The sequence below is a fragment of the Rutilus rutilus genome (genome assembly GCF_951802725.1).
Source record: "Rutilus rutilus genome assembly, chromosome: 12".
NCBI classification, from domain to species: Eukaryota; Metazoa; Chordata; class Actinopteri; order Cypriniformes; family Leuciscidae; genus Rutilus; species Rutilus rutilus.
Window position 1 is genome coordinate 27,334,715 of NC_140217.1, and position 23,777 is coordinate 27,358,491.

Here is a 23,777-nt window from a genome sequence, read left to right on the forward strand (position 1 = left end):
GCACCTAAGTTTGGTTACTCCTCTCTCATGAAAGGAGGAGGGTTTAAATGAGGTCAAGAAGAGACACGGGACGCTTTCCACACGCATATAACCAGCGGTGTTGTTTTGTGTGGGAGACAGTGATGATATGTAAAATGAGCAAAATTAGAGAAAAGTAAGTTTGGAAGAGATTGAGGTATAATAGAACTTCTCGTGGATGAAAATGTTCCCATGAAAGATTCCCATATTTTCTATCAGTGCTGCCTCAGTGTTGGATGTTGTTGCAGAAACTGTAGAATTTAACGAGGTGGCTAATCGTACAAATTCATATGACCCCTTTCGTACGAATTCGTACGATTTTTGCTAAATCATACATATTTTACTGGAATATGGATTATGAATTGGTACGAATGACCTACCCCTGACCCCGCCCCTATACCCCTTACTGGGGTTTAGACAAATCGTACAAATTTGTACGAGTGAGGTCGTACAAATTCGTACGAATTAGCCACCTTTTACTCATTTGTACGAATTCATACGAATTGGTTGTGAGATAGCGTTGGTCTGTCAGAGAGTTGACAGAACCTGAAAGAAATATTTGATTAAACGCAATATCTAAAGTGGGCACAATTATTTTTGCTTCAAGCCTCCACATGCACATACTACTAGCAAAGTGTCCTACTCATTATTCTCTCAAATATGCCCATATTGTGGACCAACTTATTTTTTAAGAAGCATGAAAAGATAAGGATAATGTATGAAAAGATCCTTGAAAAAGTGTTGTGGCAATTTAATGGTACAGTAATGGTATCAGATGATACCATTACATCAGATGATGATGATAACATAGCCCTTTGACTTACACAAATTATCCATACCATATTAATATGTAATTTACATGATATCCCAAGATAAACATGGTATTACCATGGTAAATGTTTAAAAAAAAAAAAAAATTACCATCATGTTTTCGTTAGTGTAAAAAAGGTGATAAGAGTAGGGTTGGGATCTAGGGTTTGATGACTGCCATTTAGATTAGGGGTTTTCAAATGCTATAAAAAAAAATAAAAAAAATTGGGGGAGTTATTAATAAGTATTTTGAAGTACTGTTAGTACATTCTAGATAATATTTAAATTATTTATTTTGGCTGTATTAAAAGGTCATCAAATACCAATTACTTTTTTGAACAAATTTGTCTTTATAATAGCAACCTTACTATTCTTTAAAAGCTATACATATGTCTTAAAATATTTAGTTTAAAAGGGGTTATCATATTTGTGGGTCCTTTAGCTAACTATGAAGTTTGGGAAATATCCATGTACCTCGAGCGTACCTGCTTTGTTTCTATGTTTTCTGGAACAGATGGCTTGAATGCAAAGAAATAGATTACTTTTTGCAGCGTTGCAAAGAAAATGATGGCAGGGATGACAAAGCAGAATTGGTTTATCCCACATTGCCAGATCTGCTGCTCTTGCATTTGGTTTTAGTCTGCACCAAATTGTCCAAAGCAACAATTACCCATTGATGGAAATCTGTCGCAATACACCAAGGCAGATATAATCAGCCTGTTCACGTGAATCTAAAAATAAGCTGTGTCCTGAAATATAAAAATGCGTTACTTCTAGTGTCCAGTATGTCTTGCTCTTGAATAATTTCTCCCCTTAATCCAAATGACCATTTACTGTTCAAAATGCCTGTTTTTTCTTTCTAAAGAACTCCATCACACTCACTCCTGTTATCAGCAGGCTTTCAATGTTTGAGTTTAATCAAATATAGCTATAATCTGAATGTTTTCAGTGTTTGGATGCATGGTGCAATCACTTGTTGGATTTGCATTATTGACCCTAGGCCTCCATTGTATGCGTTTGATTGGGTGGATTACTACGGCTATTACAGAGAAAGATGGCCTTGTCCATCAAGACAGCCTAGTGAGCATATCAGCAGCTGCAGTGACCCAGGAGATTTACCAGGTTAAGAAGTATCCCTTTTTTTTTTTTTTTTACAGGAACGGAATCATCAAATGGTTCTTTCCATTATAGATAAAATGGTGGAATATGAATGGAGGAACAGATGAGAATTGAGATATAGTTGGTGAGGTGAGTGAAAGGCTTGAGGTTTCAGGGAAAGTGGAGAGAACGGGATGATTGGGATTCTTCCTCATAAGCTGTGAATCTTTCATGGACTGTGGGTCTTATTGTAGCAGTTACCTGTTGGGCGAGCTGGGGAAAGTGAGTAGATCCATGTTCAGTCCACAAGAGGTTATTTATTGGCAGTTAGACAACCAACGTCTGATCTATAGGGCCTGTTTCTGTGCTTCATCTTTTGAGCTTGAAGACCTGGTACATGAACGCTTCCCTATAAAAAATCAATTCAATGAAAGACAATGTTTTGGACTCCACTGGCTTTCATTGTATGTGTAAAAAAACATTTGAAACATTCTTTGGGGTTCTGAAGAAGGCATAGTTTTGATTTTGGGGTGAACTATCCCTTTATGATGATGTCCTTCCATTGCTAAACTTCATTCTAAATAATTCATAACCTTTTGCTACTATCATACTGTTTGCAGGTTACAATAGCCATGATGTATAGTCTGAAATAATACAAAGACATCACCACACGGAGGTCATTTCCTTCTCAGCTGTCACAGATGAACCTCATTCTCTTTTCACCCTCCCCCAGAGGCTCTTTTCCTGTGTCTTGGTCTGCCATTGTTGGCCTAGTGCATCCCGATATCAATCCCCCTCTCAGGGAGATGAGAGAAGGTCAGGGGTGTAGGTCAACCCTCCTCACGCTCACTGCATAAATCCACCTGCGCCTATCAATTGGCCTCTCCATCTGGGTGTAAATAATGACGCTATTGTTGGACCAAATCATGTCCTGTGTTCGAGCGATAAGCCAAATATAGTTGTTACGGCTTCCCAATGCCGGCTTTGAAGAAGTACTACTTCCACTGGCCACAGAATTTCTCATAAACTGATCAATCGCCATGTATATAGTAATAGTCCTTTTTCAAAATTCCTTGTATGTTCTTCTGGTTAATCGAAGTTGTGCATCATTAAATTTTATTTGGCTGAGAATAAATGCTACGTGCCTTTCTGCACATTGGCATATTTGAAGATCTGCTGACGTAACGTGTTAAACCATGTATGTAATGCTCATAATTTCCATTGAAAGGAATGTTTGACCTTTTCTTTGATGCACAGATGTCTTGATGTCTTGACTGCCTGAGTGCATTACTGTAATAAGATCTATCCCAGGCTTCAGTTACAGACTTTGATCTTTGTGAATGTTGCAAATATTGAATATCAAATGCATGTCTACCAAATAATATTTTTCATCACACTCAGAAAAAACATTAGCTTGCATTATTATATTTATTAATAGCTAACTTTAAGATTTTATATATAGCCACAGATTCATTTAATTTCATTTTCTTGATTTTTCTGTCAACAATCTCTGGCACATATTTCACTTCTTAACCTCATATTATGTCTCTCTCTTTTAGCCATTTCTCCCCCCATCCCCCAAACTCCCTTCCCACTACCCCATGCCCTGATGTCTGTCACTCACTCTTGAGATTCCCTATACATTGTAGATACTTGTACATCTGGCTAATGTCACACTGAAAGATGTCACTTCTGCATAATTGTCATGTGTGTCGGCTGATTTGGCCTCTCTGAGCACACAAGCTCTTTTGATGGGGTGACGATAGGGAGAATGGGTTAAAGACTGGGTCATAGAGATGGAGGGTCACTGGGACAAAGACAGATGAGGAGGAGACCCTGCTGGCTCATCTTTCTGATGGATGCCCTGAACAAAAAAAATGGAGTGGGCCTAAGCAATGTTCCCTCTCATTATTTCCCTCTCTGAGTGAAAATTCAAGAACTGTGAGTGTCATCAGCATCAACATATTCAGTAGACTATGTAATTAGGTTAGCCATGACCTACTCTGGTTAAAATACAAATTGACCCAACCACCTCTTATTAACCCACACACAAGCCCCATTCTCAGAGTTTTATTTCTTTAGCCAAGTGAATTTTTAATGCAATATAAACACATAACGCTAATTTATTTTAAGGCTGTGTAGCACCTTAAACATCTTTATAATCTTTGTCCCTTTCCCAATGAATAAGAACTTATGTTTGTATTGAAGTGCAGTTCAAGTATGTCCTGCAATTGTATCTTAAAGGGATACTCCACTTTTTTCGGAAATATGCTAATTTTACAACTCCCCCAGAGTTAAACAGTTGAGTTTTACCGTTTTAGAATCCATTCAGCCGAACTCCGGGTCTGACGGTACCACTTTTAGCATAGCTTAGCATAGATCATTGATTCAGACGAGTCCAGTAGCATTTCTTTCAAAATGACCAAAGAGTTTCAATATTTTTCCTATTTAAAACTTGACTCTTCTGTAGTTAAACCGTGTACTAAGATCGACGGAAAATGAAAAGTTGCGATTTTCTAAGCCTATATGGCTAGGAACTACTCTCATTCCGGCGTAATAATCAAGGAACTGTGCGGCCGTACCATGGGTGCAGCAGGCGTAGTGATATGACGCAGCGCCTAAAAATAGTCCCCAGCTCGGTAACTTCTTCCAACGTGACCGGGACTAAGTTTGTCTAACCTATTAGACCTATTTTCAGGCGCTGCGTCATATCACTACGCCTGCTGCACCCATGGTACGGCCGCACAGTTCCTTGATTATTACGCCGGAATGAGAGTAGTTCCTAGCCATATCAGCCTAGAAAATCGCAACTTTTCATTTTCCGTCGATCTTAGTACACGGTTTAACTACAGAAGAGTCAAGTTTTAAATAGGAAAAATATTGAAACTCTTTGGTCATTTTGAAAGAAATGCTACTGGACTCGTCTGAATCAATGATCTATGCTAAGCTATGCTAAAAGTGGTACCGTCAGACCCGGAGTTCGGCTGAATGGATTCTAAAACGGTAAAACTCAACTGTTTAACTCTGGGGGAGTTGTAAAATGAGCATATTTCCGAAAAAAGTGGAGTATCCCTTTAATGCATCTGTCTAAAACTGTGTTCACAAAGTGCATTTAGAGTTTACCACCAGTATATGTTATACTTTAGTGAGCTGGTCCTTGTTTAACTTTCAGGTTAGGATCTCTCCAGATGACTGTGTCAATCCTATTTGTCAGTGATCTTCAAATTCTCCTGCCAGATACTCTCCATGGCAGCCTCTTCCTCTTGCTTTGTAAGCACTTGGAAACCTCCCTTGGTCCTTGATCTGTATCTAAAGTAATCTGTAATCTAAATCAGGTGTTGAACTTATAATAAATTAAGTTGAAAGTAGACACTCTTAAAACTGTCAGAATCTTTTTTTTCTTTTCTTTTTTTTTTGTGACAATATTTTGTGAGTAGGCCATTGATATCTACTAAAGTTTGCCATCAGGGTGCACAAGAGGCACAGCCATTAAAATATAATATTATTAAATAATCAATAAATACTAATGTGTAAAGGCTATTTAGAAATATACTGAGGCTAAACAGTATTGAAAAAAAAATACTTACAAATATTTTACCCTTTGCTCTATGCAGTGGCAGTTACAGAGAAAATGTAATATAATTAATGTATTACTTCAACAATGGAATCAAGTGAGTTTATGTGTTCACAGTGTAATCTACAACATGTATCAAGACTTTTGTTTTTCTTTAACAGTACATAATAGAATCAACATTTATTTAAACATCTATGCATACTTATCACGTCAGTCACAGTTAATTATCCAGATCATCAGTCATGTGTTGCATTATTAACAAACAATCAGTCTATTATTTGGTGTTAAAATGCGGGGGAGAGATACAAAGGGCGAAGAGACCATTATATAAAGAATATGTATTGCATCAAATCAGATTTTGCATCTCACACATGCAACACATGGGCAACATGTCTCTGCTAAGTATTAAAAGAGTCTGTTGACATGCCGATGTCAAGCACGTTACTCCGACACACAACGCACATGTATTCACTTGCACGTGAACAAAGGGGGCACAACAAAAGCTAAGTGGGTTCCCAGCTGGACTGCCCTAACAAGGCCTTATTTACAGTGTTGGGGGTAACGCATTACAAGTAACACAATCAGATTACTTTTTTCAAGTATAACTAGTGTTAACGCATTACTTTTAAATTTACAACAAAACATCTGAGTTACTTTCTAAAATAAGTAACACAAGTTCTTTAGACCCTCAATATATAAAACAGTGGAGGTAAAGCTACTTTGAAGCTACTTATAATTTGAAATGATTCAACTACAAAAAAAGTTGACAAAAAAGTGAAAAGTTAGATCAATTTCAAGCTATAAAAAATGGTAAACTACTGTGAAGTTACATAATATTAGGTTTTAATGAACCAGGTTAAATTAGTAAGTTAAAGTAATCAACATTAGAGAACTCTATCTTTGACAGGATTTATACTGAGTCACATCCCAGAATTTCCTGAGCTGCTTTTGAATAATGGTTTCACCTGGTCTGATTAGAAAACCGTTAAAAGGATGGATTGGAACCAAACATTGGGGTTTGAGCTGAAAAGTGTGATCTCAGCAGTGTGTTTGAGTGTGTGCATGTGTACGTACTTTTGTGCATGAGTGTGCATGTGAATGTTTAACATGCAGCAGATGCTGGTTGTTCCTACCCACTGGGCAGAGAGCAGATGACACCATAGGCCATCTCACCAGACGAGAGCCCCCAAGGTAGGGTGTGGTATTTTTGGGTCCAGCCATACATGCATAAACATATGCATGTAGCCAAAGGAAGAGCATGACCCAGATAATTTTCAGTGTTAAAGCAAAATGATAAAATGGAGGGGAAATGTATCAACTTGTAACTTTTAATTAGTTCAGTTATGCCACAGCAACTGTAAAAGCTGTACATTTCCAAACTGTTTGAAACTTAATTTTGTTTTCTATGTTTTAAAGGGATCCTATGCCCTTTTATGAAGTCTTGATTTAGGTTTTGGGGTGTGCTTTCATGCTTGATTGTGAAAATAAATAAATAAATAATTCACATATTTTACATTATTACAGCACCTCTCTCCTCAGTCTGACCCAAACACGCTGTTTATTTCCTATTTCGATGAAGCCCCTCCTTCCGTGATACGAAATGTTCTGTGATTGGTTAATTGGCCCACTGTGTTGTTATTGGAATCGCTTAGCGCGTGTTCGGGAAATATCATGCCCCTTACCATAACCGCAAGCTCCTTGCAGATGTAAATATTAAGGATGGCGTCAATGTCAAACCAATTCTAGTTAAGAATGTTAACACACAAGAGGATCGTGCAGATCTTTGCAAGCAGGACTTTTTTATTTATTTATTATTATTATACATTTTAGATACAAAGTTATACAGAATTTAGTCAAATCTTTGCCCTTTGTTTCCATCGTAGCAACAACATAAAACTCATATTTGGAACTGTTAATAGAAAATGCAACTGGAAATAAGACATACTTAAGTTGTGATCCACAAACAACAGATTGTCCTGACAAAGTGGGTCATACTTTCATTTATTCTGAAATGCAGACTAAAATCGTATAAATGGGCCCACAGTTAGGCTACTGTGAAAATGTACAGTCATTTGAGTCGTTGCCAATCATTTCCATATTTGAGTTAGTTCAGTTGAATAAAACTAAAACTAACCCACACATACTGTAACGTGTTGACTGGCGGTTCCTGACTCTCTATTCCTCACCCATTGGAAGAGTTCAGTGAATTGAAAAGTGCTGCAGTCAGCTGGCAGCTGGATAAGGAGTACAGTACATCTTTCAGCTTCCCTCTTCGTTAGGCCAGATTAATTCACACAGATTTTCCTCCATTAATCTCATTATGGCTAACCACATCTACAAGCCTGAACACCCAAGCTTACGCACACACCCTCTCAGTGGATCTTTAGTGGATCCTTCTGTCTCACTTTTTCCCTTGCAACATTTCCTGATTATCTGTCTGTCTTATGGTGTATTATTTTATTTTTTTATATTAGTGAGTTCACAGTTGTCTCAGTTCACAAAGACCCCAAACGGAATGAATTATTATGCTTCCATCTACAGTTTAAAGTGTTAGGTTTAATAACGTTTTATGTGTTCAAATATTTAAATAATAAACAAAATGCTGTGTCTCATTACACTCTAGTTCCCAATAGTACGGTACCATTCAAAAGTTTGGGGTCTGTACAATTTTTAAGGTCTTTAAGTCACTTATGCCCACCAAGACTGCATTTATTTATTCAAAAATACTGTAAAAACAGTAATATTGTGAAATAACTGTTTTCTATTTTAATATATTTTAAAATGTAATTTATTTCTGTGATGGAAAATCAAAAATCAATCTAATATGCTGATTTGCTGCTCAAGAAACACTTATTTTGTATCAATTTTTATTATTTTTGTGAAAACCATGATCATTTTTCAGGATTATTTGATTGTGGCTAGTTTTCCATTCTGAGATGTGAGAGGTCATCTAGTTGGTGATCTGCTCTGTCTGACTGATATCTTTTTTACGCATCATGCTTAAGCTAGGATAATCATATACTCTAGCAGATATTTATGCATATTTTTTCAAAATTATTTACATGATGGTTTCACATGTAAATGCCAGACCCTGTACTTCATAAGGCTTGTTGGTTGGTTGGTTTGTTTATTTGCACAGGTCCAAGTACTGTATATATCATCGTGTATCATGCTTGGATTTTCTTTATTGTCAAATCACAGAGGACACTTAAAAATTCTCAGCGCATGAGTACATCTCTTTAGCACTTGATGTCAGGCCTCGGCAGACCCCAGTGTCATCTCGTACCATATAGCCACGGCCCCATTCGTCTTCATCAGAGAGGATAAGTGACATGGCAGAACCTTGAATAATTGACGATGTGCTCTAATGATTGGCTGCTCAGTCAACAAAGCCGAGAGTGCACTGGGTCAATGAGAGCTGCGGTGTCAGTTGTCATGCTCTGAGGTGATGTCATTGCACCAGACCCAATACCCTGTAACTCTCAACAGAGAAAAGGACTGAGGGGTCAAACCAAATTGACTCTTGAAACAACACTTTGATATGAAGCCTAGTGCTGGAAGCATATCTTGTCCTACTACGCTTGTTAAAAACAAAAAGTTGTGAGATGTTTCATGTATGTGTCTCTTTTGTTTGTTTTTGTCTCAATAGGGTATTTTATTCTTCTTTCTCCCCATATGGATTCATGCCCAGGCATTATGGATAAAGTTACACTTCACATTACCCATCTCATAAAAATAAAATAAATAAAAAACACAATTTGATTCAATGCAGACATAAATCTGATATCATGTACTTCTGCTAATTACTAATTCATTTGAGGTGGACTGCAAGAGCTTCCCAACAGCTGGTATGGGAACATTTACCAAAACTTATGTCTCACAGCTGCTCTGTGTTTGTGAATAATGCTGCAAAGCATATTAGCATGCTTTTCTCAATTTTAGACACATAATGTCATTTGTGCTCAGTAAGATGCGTGGACTGCTTGTCTTTTGACCACAATAACTGTGTCCATGCACAAAAGCGAACCTTTTATTCTGTTATTTGTCTTCCTCCGTTCCCCTTTTTTCATTCAGGCTAATTCAATCTAGCGATCACAAGTAAATCACTCTGCTTTCCTGGACCTGGAGAACAAATAGATCTCATTGGATGAGAGCGTTGTGTCCTGTGATTGCATACGCATGGTCAGATAGTTGCATATGGTCAAACTGACCTGGCACAGAATACAACAATAATTGTATATGGATGGGGGAAGGGGTAGGATTATTTACTGAAAAATTGCCATTTTCAGGCATTACTGTTCAAAAGTTTAGGGTTGGTAAGATTCTTTTAATGTTTTTTGAAAGAAGTATTTTATGCTCACCAATGCTGCATTTATTTAAACAGTAAATACATTAATATTGTAAAATAGTAAAACATTTTCAATTTAAAAAGCTGAATTTTCAGTGTCAGATAATTTTTTCAGAAATCATTCTGATATTCTGATTTATATTATAATATGTGATTTTATCATTGTTAAAAATAGTTGTGCTGCTTAATATTTTTGTGGAAACTTTTGCATTTTTTAAGAATATGAAGAGAAAGTTGAATTACAAATTTTGGTTACACTTTATTTTTAGGTGTCATTGTTACAGTGTAATTATTAATAAACAACATGTACTTACTATATGGTTAGGATTTGGTTGAGGATTAGTTGCATGTAATTATGCATAATTTACTGTTATTACTATGGTAAGTACATGTAACTTAACAAAGACACTGTGAATTAAAGTTTTACCAACATTTTTATTGCATGAATGTTTTACTGTCACTTTTGATCGATTTAATGCATCTGTATAGCAAAGTTAAAGGATCGGGGAAGAACGTTTAAACGACGAACGTTTAAAGACGTTAATTAATAAACAATCTCAAAACTAAAGTAGAAGCGGCAGCCCCTCATGGAAAACTGCCGCACACACATAAACAAAACATAACGTAAAATAGTCCAGGCCTGGTCCTCTCGTCCTTCACTGACGTCGCTCCTCCTTTTATGCTCCCGTAGCTTCTCCGTGAGACACAAGGCCGGTGTGGCGCGGAGGTGACGTTCATTAGCAGTCTCACGGCTATAGGCCTTGTCCTGCTTGCCACAGCATCCTTGCTGAACAAACAGAGCACAGCTGATTTAAAATATGGCCTTCTTCTGCTTGTCTGAACACGTTTCAAATGCACAGTTAGTCACTTACTTCATCCTCTTTTTTAAGCTGCTGTCATTATCTTTTCCTTTTCTCTCTTTGGAGTCTTGAGTCGTCTTAAAACATTAAAAACACAAAGGCTGTTTCTATGCCTGTCTATCCAGCCTGCCACTTCAGGCTCTTTACCTAATGTCCACTTGTCACCACTCATCTTGCCCACATCTTTCTTCCTTACCTTTTGCTGTAAAGCTGTGCTGATATTTAAGGCAGCGTGTTGTATTGTATGCTTTTTCATAATGAATCAAATTAAAGGGGCATTTCACCCATTTGAACATTGTTTTTTATTTAAAGTGGGTCATATATGTAGTCGAAATGTAAAAGAAATTTTGAATTTGGTGCCTTTGTGACCGAGAAAAGACAAAAAATAACTTCAGGACGCATTTGTATGAAAGACAACAACTCCCACAATGCACCACATTGCACAGCTCCGCAAGCCACTCCCACTAATCCAGAAAGCGCATATCTGCCTATAAGAGAAATCACTCTTCCGTCTACAAGTCTAGCTACCACCAGAGCTTGAAATTAATTTCACATTCACACAAAATGTCTAGTTAGTTGGCGAACTCATTAGTGCATTACTCCTCGTTTGTATTTCTTTCGAAAAGGTGAATTATTGCATGGTACCTGGATGTTCAGTCAGAACATATGCGGTGCGAAACTAGGAAACTAGTTCACAACACAAACGTCCGTGTCCTCGTCTGATTCAGAGATTTCGTCCAGGAGAAATTGTCATCGTTGAAAATCTTTGCCACAGACGGACTCTATCTCTGTGTTCGTAGCGGTTCGTAGTTGCATAGTGAGATCACCGGCGCCACCAGTCCGCCCTAACCCGAGCCAGTCCGGGCTCCTCGTCCGCGGCAGGCAGGTCTTCTGCCTCGGCTGCTCTTCGCTACAATGCGGCTTGTAAAGGTAGCCACAAACACCTGATTCAAGCATCAGACTTCCGAAATCCTCTTCCTCTAGTCTATATCATATTGAGTACTCTCCTCCGCTATTGTCATAACTTTACATCTGTCTCCACAGCGCCTGTTAGCTTAGCTTCAAGATGGAGGATATTGCTTTCAGTTTCAGAGAGTAAAGTCCCACCCACTGATCTGTAATAGGTCTGTAGCGTGAGCGGTTCCCGCCCCCTGGGAAAGATGAGGAACGAGTGCTTGTAGTCTCAACAGAAATCCCCCCCCCCCTGACGATTTTTGCGTCATTGTAGGAGGAAGTGTAAGAGGTAAATAACGGATTTCTCCCGTCTCAGGGGAAAATGAGAGAGTGTTGCACAACCATTCAATAGTATGACTGGGTTTCTAACAATGCAAAGCTTAATGCAAATGGGTGAAGTGTCCCTTTAAGTATTGTTATACTTTAGCACTTACAAGTATTACAAACATATTTTAACAAACTTATACTAGCACTTCATGTTGTTCACGAATATTTCTTTAAGATTTGTAAAACTGTATTTTGCTGAGCCAGCAGTACCATAGTTTGCTTTTGCTAAAGATATACTTATGTATATTGGATTGTGCTAAAGGGGAACTATTGCAAGTATACTTTAGGTACACTTTAAATATTTTGCATTTAAAGACTGATATTATACAGTGATCATACTATCCTTAGTGATATTAAAACAAATGTAGGCGTAACATTAAGAAATGTGCATTGTGCAATAAAGAAGTACTCCAAATAAATTTGTATTATAATATTTACCTCAGTTAGTCTCAAGTGATATGTCAGTAAATATGTAGGTTTGTAGTAGTAGTATGACATAAACATATTTTAAATACATTTTGGTATACGTTTTTTTCACTAGGGAAGTTATTTGTTAATATTTTTGGTGGATATTATGAACTAACAATAAACAGTTGTATTTTTATAAACTAACATTAGGGACCGTTCGGTGTTTATGGAATGGACCACCGGAGGAAAATAGGGGAGGCTCATGTCTTTTTATTCTTTGTTGAGGGGAGGGTCATCCAACTTTTTTTAGTCTAGAGGGAGGGTCACCCAACTTTTGTATTCATGAAAACAGCAAAATTTCAAAGTGGCTAGGTGCATATTTTTCTATGTAGCTCCATGTAGCTCTCTCAGTCTCGGCCCCCCATCGCTAGCAGATGGGTCTGACCCAACAAAAATCCAGTTTGGTGCTGTTTGACAGCGCACACGCTCAGAAAAAGTGCATCATGTCAGAACAGAACGCCAATGAAATGTTTACCCGGCAAAGCTTTAAAGCACGAGCAAATAATGAACTTTTGTGATTGCGAATAAGTGCAGCGTCCTGTGAGTGTAACTCTACCACTGCATTAACATGTGATGTGAATGTACGTCGAGTTTTACAGTATTGGGACTGAGGCGCCAGAACTGCAGCTGACAGAATGTGTGCTGTAGCACGATACTACCATATTTTAGTTGTGTTTCCACAACAATGTTAGTGAGTAAATCTACTGAAATGGCCACCATAACAGTGGAGTGTGATGTGTAAGATGAGAAAGCAGAGGTTAAGTCGTTTGTCATGGTTGTAAAAAAACAATGGCTATCTGAACATCTTTGCCAAGCGCAAACCAGATAAATCAAAGTAATCAATAAATTATTGGGGAGGGTCATGCCTTTTTTCACAATCATTTTGGAGGGTTATAGAAAAATGTATTGCTGGCGAAGGGAGGGTCCAAGTCTCTTTTGACTATAGATCTCAAAACTCCTCCGGTAGCTTAAATAAAAAACGAACAGTCCCTTAACAAATATTAATAAATGCTGTAACAAGTGTATTGCTCATTGTTAGTCAATGTTAGTTAACCCTTAAACGCATACCTCAGGTCTTTAGTGACTCGGAACGTCATTCATACCCTCCTCCTCATTTATTTTTTAAAGTTAGACATTAACCTTATTAGTATTCCGCAGTCAATTCATTATAAACAATATAACAAGAAAGAAATTTTGAAAGAATGTCTGTTTTTGCATTCATTTTTTGTAATTAAAAAAAAATTGTATAGGGTCACTAACAACCCGAGGTGTGTAACAGTGTAAATATAATTTTTTTCTGCTCAACAATAATTTAATCTTTGATGACTAAATAAGTGCAGTTCACCTTTATTCCGCAAGGTGGCAATGTCTGATACACAATGATGAAGTGACATTTCACTCATAGTTACCGCAGGCAGAAAACAAAAGAATAGGAAGTATCATCAGCAAAACTTGAAATGGCTCAGCGATTTACTGCAGAGCAACTACTGAACGCAATCAAATATTAGTGTCAATGTAACTTGGTGGATCTGGTGAAGAAGCTGTCAGCAATCAAAATATTGATGTTGAAAATGATAGTTTTGAGAATATGTTTGAGATCGCGAATATGAGCCAGATGCTGAATGTACTGGGAAATGAGCTCTGACGAGGACAGTGATGATGGTATAACACATCTGCTCAAACTGAACCCTTCCAAGCTCCAAAAGGTAACAAAATATGCTTTATTTAATTCCTCTGTAATTGTTACTCTAATATCAGGAGAAATTTATATTATCGCGACAGGTAGAAATCCATCTGTGTTAGATATAGATCCGGGTCGCTAAAGACCCGAATGTGTAATAATGATTGGCAAAACATTTATGCACTTAAAGCTACAATATGCAAGAATTTTTTGCCGCTAGAGGGCGCTACATTCCAAACAACAACAACGGCGTAGCTTGATGACGATGTGAAGGACCGTGGAATGATGGGAACTGTCGTTTTAAACTCCACCGTGGATGTAAATCAGTCAGACGGGAATTGAAAAATCATGTTCATGGATGAGGCTAAGTTCTTTTTTTATAATGATATGCTTTTTGTGGCGAGGGAGGCGTGGTTCAGCGCGGTCTGTAATGGGAGAGAGAAGAGATGAGCAAGTAGGTCAAGTGCAAATGACGAACACCTGTGTCTTATTGCTGTGATCCGCGTGGAGAGACCGCGTTATAAGCCGCGTGCTGGAACGAGAGAGAGACTGAAGAGAAAATTGGACGCAGAGAAAGAAAACCGGTGGATCCGAGCTCTCATTTTTGAACTGTTTTGTGCCGTCGCGGTTGCCACGGTGAAAGCGCGTTGTGCACGACTTTTGTTTGTTTTGCTTTATTTTAATAAAGTACGAGTCCCAGTCACGCCGACCCCTGTCTTCTTCCTTCCTGACTCTTGAACCTCATCACACTTTTATTTCATTAAAATGAATTAACCGCAAGAAAAGTAAGGTTTAATACTAAATTGGTTATATATTGTTGGTGAAATGATGGGTTAGTGTGACGTTGTCCCAGAGAGGCGTGTTACGGGCGTGTTTTAGTGAAGCTCTGTGGAGCTTCTGGCCCGACAGTGGAAACGCAGGCCCGGTGCTATTGGCCCGAGGCTATTAGCCCGGCACGGCCCGTTTAAAGCCCTGGCCCGGCCCTGGCCCGACAGTGGAAACGCGGCTATAGATGTTACTGTATGTCGAATTCATTGTTGTGATAACGCTGCACAGTTTTACGTGTTCTAAACAATTGTTGTAAAAGTACATTCGAACACACCCACATCATTTGCCAAAACACTGATTAATCTTTATGTATAACACATGCTGGGCCCTATTTTAACGATCTGAAACGCAAGTGTCAAAGCGCAAAGCGCAAGTAACTTTGTGGGCGGGTCTTGGCGCTGTTGCTATTTTCCCGGCGGGATAAATGACTCTTGCGCCAGGCGCAAATCTAAAATGGGTTGGTCTGAAGTAGCTTCTTTATTCATAGGTGTGGTTTGGGCGTAACGTGAAATAAACCAATCAGAGCGTCAGCTCACATTCCCTTTAAGAGCAGGCGCGCTTGTTCTAAAGCGGATTCCTATAATAACGGCGGATTTGCCAGGCGCGCGCCAGGAGCGGTTCACAGCCAAGGAGAGCAACACTCTCGTCAGGGACGTTGGGGATGGAGAAACCCACCCAAATTAACTTCGGTTAAAAAGGCGTATGATAATTTGGGTAAATGTGTAAGCTAGATGTATGCTTTTATAATAATTATCTATCTATCTATCTATCTATCTATCTATCTATCTATCTATCTATCTATCTATCTATCTATCGTAATAATGTATGATTTGCAAAAATGAAAACTGCTGCTTCTGTGTAGATGAGAGAGTGTATGCGCGTTGTGCACACGCTACATTGATTATGGCCAAGCATGCGCCCTTAAAATAGCATATGAATAACATGCGCAACGCGACACTGACTTTAAACAGTTTTTTTCCTGGTTAGTGGCGCAATTGTTTTCTAAACCTGCAAAATAGCATGAAGGAACGTTTGCGCCGAAACACGCCTCCTTTTTTGCGCTGAACCGCCCAGGGAGCGCAAGTTCTTTCCCTAGTTTAGCGACGTGCTTCTGTGGAGGGAAAAGCGCGCTTTGCGCGGGTGCAAAATAGGAATGATACATGCGTCAGTGTACAAAGTCAATTGCGCTGGGTGCAAGATAGGGCCCGCTATATTTATTTACATGGCCATAAACACCAGACGTGATAAACAATGTCAATAAACTAAACACAAGTCTAAAGCAATAATACTTCCCTTACATAAACATAACTATTACCGAATGCTACATTTGGAAAATATAAAATTAAGCATGCTTTGTCGACAGAACCAGCTGCAATCGGTAAAGAATAATTGTGTTCCATAACGACTGCAAGAAACAAGCTAACGTTTGTTGCTTGACAACTACAACTTCCGCATTTGTCAAGGACTCCACGCAGTACGAGCGGAAACCGAGGGTAACGCGGATATGACGCAATTGACTGGCGACTCCCAGCTCCCCCCTGACGCCCCGTTTCCTTGGTTAAAATCGCAATTTTCTCACGATTTAAAAATAGTTGGAAACATTTGGGATATTGTAAGTAATCAACTTAAAATATATAACACTGGCCTTGAGATTATGGGATATTTTAATGCAAAATTCTTGCATATTGTACCTTTAAGGTTTAATGCATTAACTAATGTTAGCTAATTTGTTCTACCCAGAAGCACTTAATTTCCTCAGTATGTGGTGTTGAAGTCTGGATTTGCATACTATGCAAACAAACACCATGTTTTTCTTTAAATTTGTGTGTGTGTTACAGTACATGTGTGCAAGAGAGAGAGACAAACACAAGAGCATGTTTATGAATTTCATGGAGTCCTTGTTTATCCACCTGGCTCCTCCAGTCCTAACAATCACACACTGCCATCTCTAAACCTGCCAATAGCACAGCCGTTACAGCTAGAGGGCTGTTTGGCCTCTCAGCTCCCTCATGTGTGATGGTGTTTTGCTTTTATAGAAACAGATATGTTTTATAATAAATAATATAACCATATATGTATATGATTATTTTTACACTTCAGCCTAAAGCAGCTGACCGTAGCCTGTATGAAGGACTGTAGTAACCATTATAACTTAAGAGATGTATTTTTCCCCACCCACTTTTGGAAAATAATCATAGAGTGAGTTTTATTTTGCTTGGACCACAATGCAAGGAAATAAGAACCTGCAGCTGCTTTAAGACAAAGCAGAGGCCTCTGCCAAATGATTGTCTCGGTTACCAAATGTGCATGTTGTAAGCCTCAGTCCTTGGATTGCACCTGTATTTACCAGTGTCTGCATTTCTCCCAGCCATGTATGGCTACTGGGCAAACTTCATGTTACATAATTAAAATTCATGATCAAAGCTAAGTTTTATATTATGCCCAGTCTCCCATACACATATATTTATGCCTCTGGCCCTTTGCATGTTGTTTTGATCAGTTAACTATATTCACTTTTATAGTTATACTTTTACTTAAGTATACTTGTTCTGTTTTTCCACCCTATTTTCATTAATAAATATTCAATGTGACATAACTTTCACTTTAAAACTAGAATGGTTAAACCAACATGTAAAACAAACAGGATTTGTGACTTTTGGCTACAATACCAGAGATCTGTTTTATCTGCATTCCTCTGTTATCCTTGTTATTCATCATTCCTGTTTTTTCCTATATATATATGCATCAAACATACACCATGACACAACAACTTTTCTCCCATTCTCTGTATTTTCATACTAATTTTATAGTGCATTTTAATACATGTAATAAAGCATATGGAATGGGACATTCTGTGATCCACTGTACTAATCAAACTTTGATCTCTTAAACTTTTGTTTTATAAGTTATCACTTCCATGTCTTTAGAAGTGTGTTGTATTAAGTGTGAATCCAGTGGGATTACATCATTTCAGGACGTTGATCCAGGGTTTTAACGTGTCCCTTGATTGTAACAAGTTGTGTGCGTAATTAATTCGTCTGATAAACTTGAGTTCCAATGAGATTTCTTGCTGAAGTGAACAAACTATCCATCTACCCTTCTCTCCCCCTGGCTCTTAGTTATAATTATAACCAGCACCTGATGTCTGTTTCATCCCTTGATAGAAGACTGAAATCAGTGACACACGCATGTCATTGTATCAACTGCTGATTGCCTTCAACTCCCACGGTTGTGTTGCTAGGCATTTAAATTGCATCCAAACAAAGAATGGAAAGATGCAAATGAGACTCCCTTTTTGAAACCACAGAAGGAGGATGCATTATAACTTACATACACAATATTTTACACCAAAATAAAAACAGTTCAGTGCTGTCATCAAGCAAAACTGAATCATCATTTATGAATCAAATTTCTACTGCATTATTTGTTTTTTTCTTGCAGTTAAAATTTGGTGTTAACACACCTTTTCATGCCTCGTAGACATGGCTCTAAATCCAAAATATGGATTTATTATAGATAATATAAACGCAGTGAAGTTACTAAATACAACAAATGTTAAAGGGTAACCCCTTCTTTTCCTCTAAAGAAATGTGCGGCCTACAGTTATTTAACATTTGCGTGTTCTTTTGAAATGAAAGTAATCATCGAAGATTTTTTTACCTGTCCATTTTTCATTCTCAAAACAGACATTTTTATGTCTTACAAAGCTTATTTCAGAATTGCTGGGAAAATGACAAAAGTATGAGCAAGTAGAATGATGTAGGTAAGACACTATAAGGCAACAGAAAGAGGATTTTTCATCTTTCTTGACCTCAATCCACCCCTGAAGAGGCACACCCAGGTTCAGCCTCTAATCTTTTGATGGAGTCCATTCATTACTTGGCTTCTAAGTGCAGCCTTGCCATTGTGGCAAAGGGTTAATCTATTTGTTTCTCAAGTTGACACTGTCTCATAGTTGCAGACCTCGTTCAGCCACTTTAGTCTCATGACAGAATGCAAAGATATGTTAAAGGATAACTGTCGCCAAAATGCAACCTAGGGTCTTTTTGTTAATCTACCCGAGGCAAACTTTCGTTTAAAAGCATAATTAGAATGGAAACGCCACTTTTAAGTTTGACCGTACGTTTTTTTTTTCAAAGCCTTCTTAGTGTTATAAAAATAGCGATTTTTGATGCTATCATAGTTGTGCCCCAAGCACTCCCATTCAAAAGGCAATTTGACCGAAAACAAAAATATGGTCACACTTAAAAGCGTTTCCATTCTAATTATGCTTTTAAACGAAAGTTTGCCTCGGGTAGATTAACAAAAAGACCCTAGGTTGCATTTTGGCGACAGTTATCCTTTAAGGTTTCTCCTGTGTCGTACCAGAAAACAAGGGATAGGCGAAATAGGCGAATAGGCGAATTGCAACTTTAAAACACAGATCAACCCAAACAATAATAAATATACTTAAAGTTTATTTTATTATTTTATCTAACACGATGGCGTTCAGCGACTAAACCACTTAGAACACTCTCTAAGGCTGCATCGAAAGGTAACTTCGCGTCTGCTGCCATTTTGGATCCATGGATATAAACAAACTGCTTCGGTGTGTCGCATAGACGTCGTCATCGTCTTGCTGTTCCCTCCGCGTTCTGTGATTGGTTCCCTTTTTGAGGGGAAAATCTGGTCCATGGTGTCAGGGCTGCCTAGCAGCGTGAATAAAATCGCGCTGCGCGCAAGGCAGCATGGGGAAACCCAGGCTAAAGTAGAGTAGCCTAAACAAAAAAATCAGATACTCAGAATTAGGAACACGTTTTCTTTATAAATCAATATTTTCAAACAATGCAAGTTTATAAGACAGTGTGTAAAACGATATGAAAAAAGTACTTAATAGGATACTCAATCAAAAGAGTAAACACAACTATAAGCCAAGTATACTTAGAATACTTAGGCTAATTACACTTTTAAGCAGCCTATATCTTGATCAAAAGATTGAGTACAAATACAGGCCAAATATACTTAGACTTTTCTGTCAGTATATGTCAAGTATACTTAAGTACAATTGTAAGTATATTTCTGAGAAGTACATAAAAAGTAGACTGAAAGTTTACTTTCTTATTTTTAGTTTAAAAGATTAGTACTAATAGCACACTTGAATAGACGTATTTTTCGTAAGGGAACTCTCTAATATTCTGTTTGATCTTATCGCCCCTGTTTAATCATCATCATAAGCTGTTAATTAGTCTAGGGTATGTGGATTATGCCTGCTGATATACTATCTTTGTGTCTTGCAAACCACTCTGGTTCAGACGGGTAAGAGTTAAACAGCCCGTCCTTTATCTGCTGAACTGCAGAATGCTGAGCAATGCCTGATGCCATGACAACCAGAGGGTCGTTCAGAGAGAAGGGTAGCTGAGGAGTAGGCGTGTGGAAAGAAAAGGATGACAAGAAAAGTAGACCGAGGAGAGAGAGAGAGAGGTAGAAAGGTGAAAGAGAGAACTTGAGAAGACTGTAGGAAAAGTGGCCATGAGGTGGAGAGTGACAGAGAAAGACAATGAGACAGAGGAAGAGGGCATGGGGGCGGGGATTGGCAGACGCTGGCTGCTTGTTACCGAGTGTCACCGGAGTATTGCATCAGTCCAAGTGGGATGCTCACATTGCAGGATGACATCACAGGAGCGCAGACTGCCTGCCACCCAGAAATGGAGACGGAGGGAGGCTGCCTCTGCCTTTACTAGCTAATAAGCCAGGGGGCTGGGTGGTGTGTGCTGCTCTTTTTTTGCAGAGTCATTAACACTTCGTTGTCATTTTTAGGCCGCTCTGTTGCGCATGTGCATGCACAGCCATACTAGTGATTTATGCATATCTGCACCCCTGAAAATCCTGCCAATTCAGGATGAGGAAAAGCGGAGAACAAATACCAGACAGTATGCCTAATTGTTTAACTCAAATCAGAGCGTACATCATCCAAGACACATGACTCCTTCTGCCGAGTGCGCCCATTAGTGCAGCCTTGTGGATAAAAGAGACTGATATCTAGTCATGCTTGAAGGTGTATCCGATAATAAAGAACTACTGTCTCTGTAATGTGCGTCCGGTCAGCAATGAGCTTTGTGAATTACTCATATGTAGTCTATATTTATCATTGCGGACTGCAGCACCAAAAGGATATAGTTCACCAAATGAAATGTTGCTTTTTGCTCACCATCATGTTGCTCCAAACTGGTATGACTTTTTTGTGTGTGTGTGTGTGTGTGTGTGTGTGGAACACAAGATCTGAAATTATTATAATATCCTGGCAACATGGACTTCAGTTTTGGCCTGTTCCTCACACAGGGTTTAATCGTATAGCTTAAGAAGACTTTGAATGTAACGCACAAATAATTTGGACCACTTTAATGATCATTTTATTTAAAGCTTCAGTTTCCATGGGGACTAACTGCATGGAAAAGAGTGACCACTATAATTCTCTTTTTGTGTTCAATCAATGAAAGAACTAAAGTCATACGGGTTTGGAACGACATGAGGGAGTAAATGACAGAATTTTCATTTTTAGATGAGCTATTCCTTTAATCTCTAGTTGTTTTCTTCTTCTCTTTTCTTTCAGTTGGCTTTGAGAGAAAAAGCTTATGGCTTATTCTAGGCAGGGAGACAGTGACAGAGAGAGCCGTCTGATTCTCATGAGCTCAGCAGAAAAAACGAAAAAGGTGATCGCTCTCACTGTGTGTAATTTACAGTGGATTGAAATTAATTTCCCCCTCCATGATATCAGCTGGGGAACAATGATATTGCTTCTTTCATCTCCTTTATGAATTATGTATAATGCACACCAGTGGTCACACAACAGCTCTGGGTTTTGTGTGCCTCTCCAGTGCCGCCCTTATGTCTGTGTTAAAAATGGAACAAAGAAGCCGTTTATTTGCATCTGAACTGAAAATGTACTTTCCACTCTAGTTGTTACAGTCACAGATAAAATATGAGATGCTCAAAGCTATATATAGTCAATACAGACACAGCACAGTCAGATTATTGTCCCTCAGCAAGCAGGCCCCTTTTATTTCAGCATGTCGTCAAAATGTCCTTCAGTTCACCATCCTCAAATCTCCAGGTCATCGATATACCTTTACAACTCCCCTAGCTTTTCATTTTTGCTTCATTCTTTCAACGGGATTTGGCATCGTTTAGCTGGGTCTTGTAGTCAGGCAGATTAGAATCTCTTTCTGCTAGTCATGCCTGCCTTTTGGGATCACATGCACAAACCTACATGTGGAAAATAATTTTGAATAAGTAATCGGAGAAAAGAGTGTGACATAATAAATCCTGCTGGTATAGCGAGAAACATAATCTAAATCTAAATACAAAAGCTAAATACATGAGCCTTGTCATTAGAAACCAAGCCAAGTTTTAAAAGCAAATAAGCAAATTTTGAGTCATGTGACATCTAATCCATGTGTGTTCACTTTGAAGCAAACTATATGGTTCTACTAAAATAAACTTTTAGCACATATGCAGATTTTACATTTATATGGACAAATATTGATGATTCATCCTACACTACAAAGATTGGCCTGTTTGTCCAATGCTCTCCATAGAGAGAGTTATGTTCTCACTGTTTACCAAATGTATTATTTAAACCACAGAGGAAACCAGATAAGCCTGATCAAGGAAACTCAGTATTTTATCATATTTATGTGTGTGAATTTCACTTTTAATACAATTAAATGAATACTTTTGGACTTATCAAACATTTAATTTTAATCATTCACCATGTCTTAGTTCATAGATTATTACTTTGGTAATTAATTAAAGTTGCAGTGCACATTGGCTATTTATTTTCCTTTGTAACTCACACATATTGGATCGCCAAATCTGAATCCCCTGCAGACATACCATAGAAACACTGGGTGTTTAGCTCACTGTCCAATAAGAGGAGAGGCAATAACAAGCCGCAGTTGGTTGCGCTTTAAGGTTTCTAAGGCACACACACTTTTCTGACACTCAAATCCCCATGGTCACGTGTGTCTTTCTCTGGTGTTGCAGAGGCAGATAGCAATACACTTTAGTCCAAACCAGACATTGCAGTCTCTGAAACAGAGTGACCTCAAATAAATGCATCAGTCTTAAATTTACAGCTGGTATGGATGTAATTTAAATAGCCCTGGCATTTATTACTCGTTCATTATGCATTAGGTGTAAATGATTAATATTTTCCCACAGCTTTTATGGATTACTGTGGCTGTTCGGTTGCTTGTCATTGTTTCGGATCCATCTGCTCATACTGAGCTGAATCATGGACAGTGACAATTAAGCAAGTTTGACACAGTTGACAAGGACAGCCTTTGTCAGGCACGAGCCATCTGGAAGGTCCTCCCTGTCCTTCATTAAAGAGATGCAAACATTGTGGCCTTTTATTCCGTTCTGGCCATAGAGAGGCATTTTCTCATTCTTCTTGATGGATAGATCACACGTATGTGAACAGGGGGGACACGAAGAGGCAGATTGCCATCCACAAAATAATTGTTCCTAAAGCAGACCACCAAACATTGATGAGATTTACATACAGAAAAACAGTAAACACCCTGACCCACAGGCAACAATTAGTAAAATATTCAGGTTACATTGTTGCATGTCTGGAGAAAGTTCACTTTTATTCTTAATATTACATATTTTAAATGTATTGATAAGAGTGAGATAGACCAACACATATATACGCAAGTGTGTTTGAAAAGGTATAATATACTGAAAAGGTATATTTGTTAAGGTTAGTTCTGTTAATTTATTATTAGAATGTAAGTTATTTTATTATATTAACAAAAATTACAAATTCAC

The 23,777-nt window shown here is 38.2% G+C and overlaps 1 protein-coding gene across 2 annotated transcripts in view; it reads left to right on the forward strand.

The window, feature by feature from the left end:
* pik3r3b (phosphoinositide-3-kinase, regulatory subunit 3b (gamma)) overlaps positions 1–23,777 on the forward strand; it is a 175,753-nt gene that overhangs the window by 134,477 nt on the left and 17,499 nt on the right. The gene's annotated exons all lie outside the window — the stretch shown is intronic.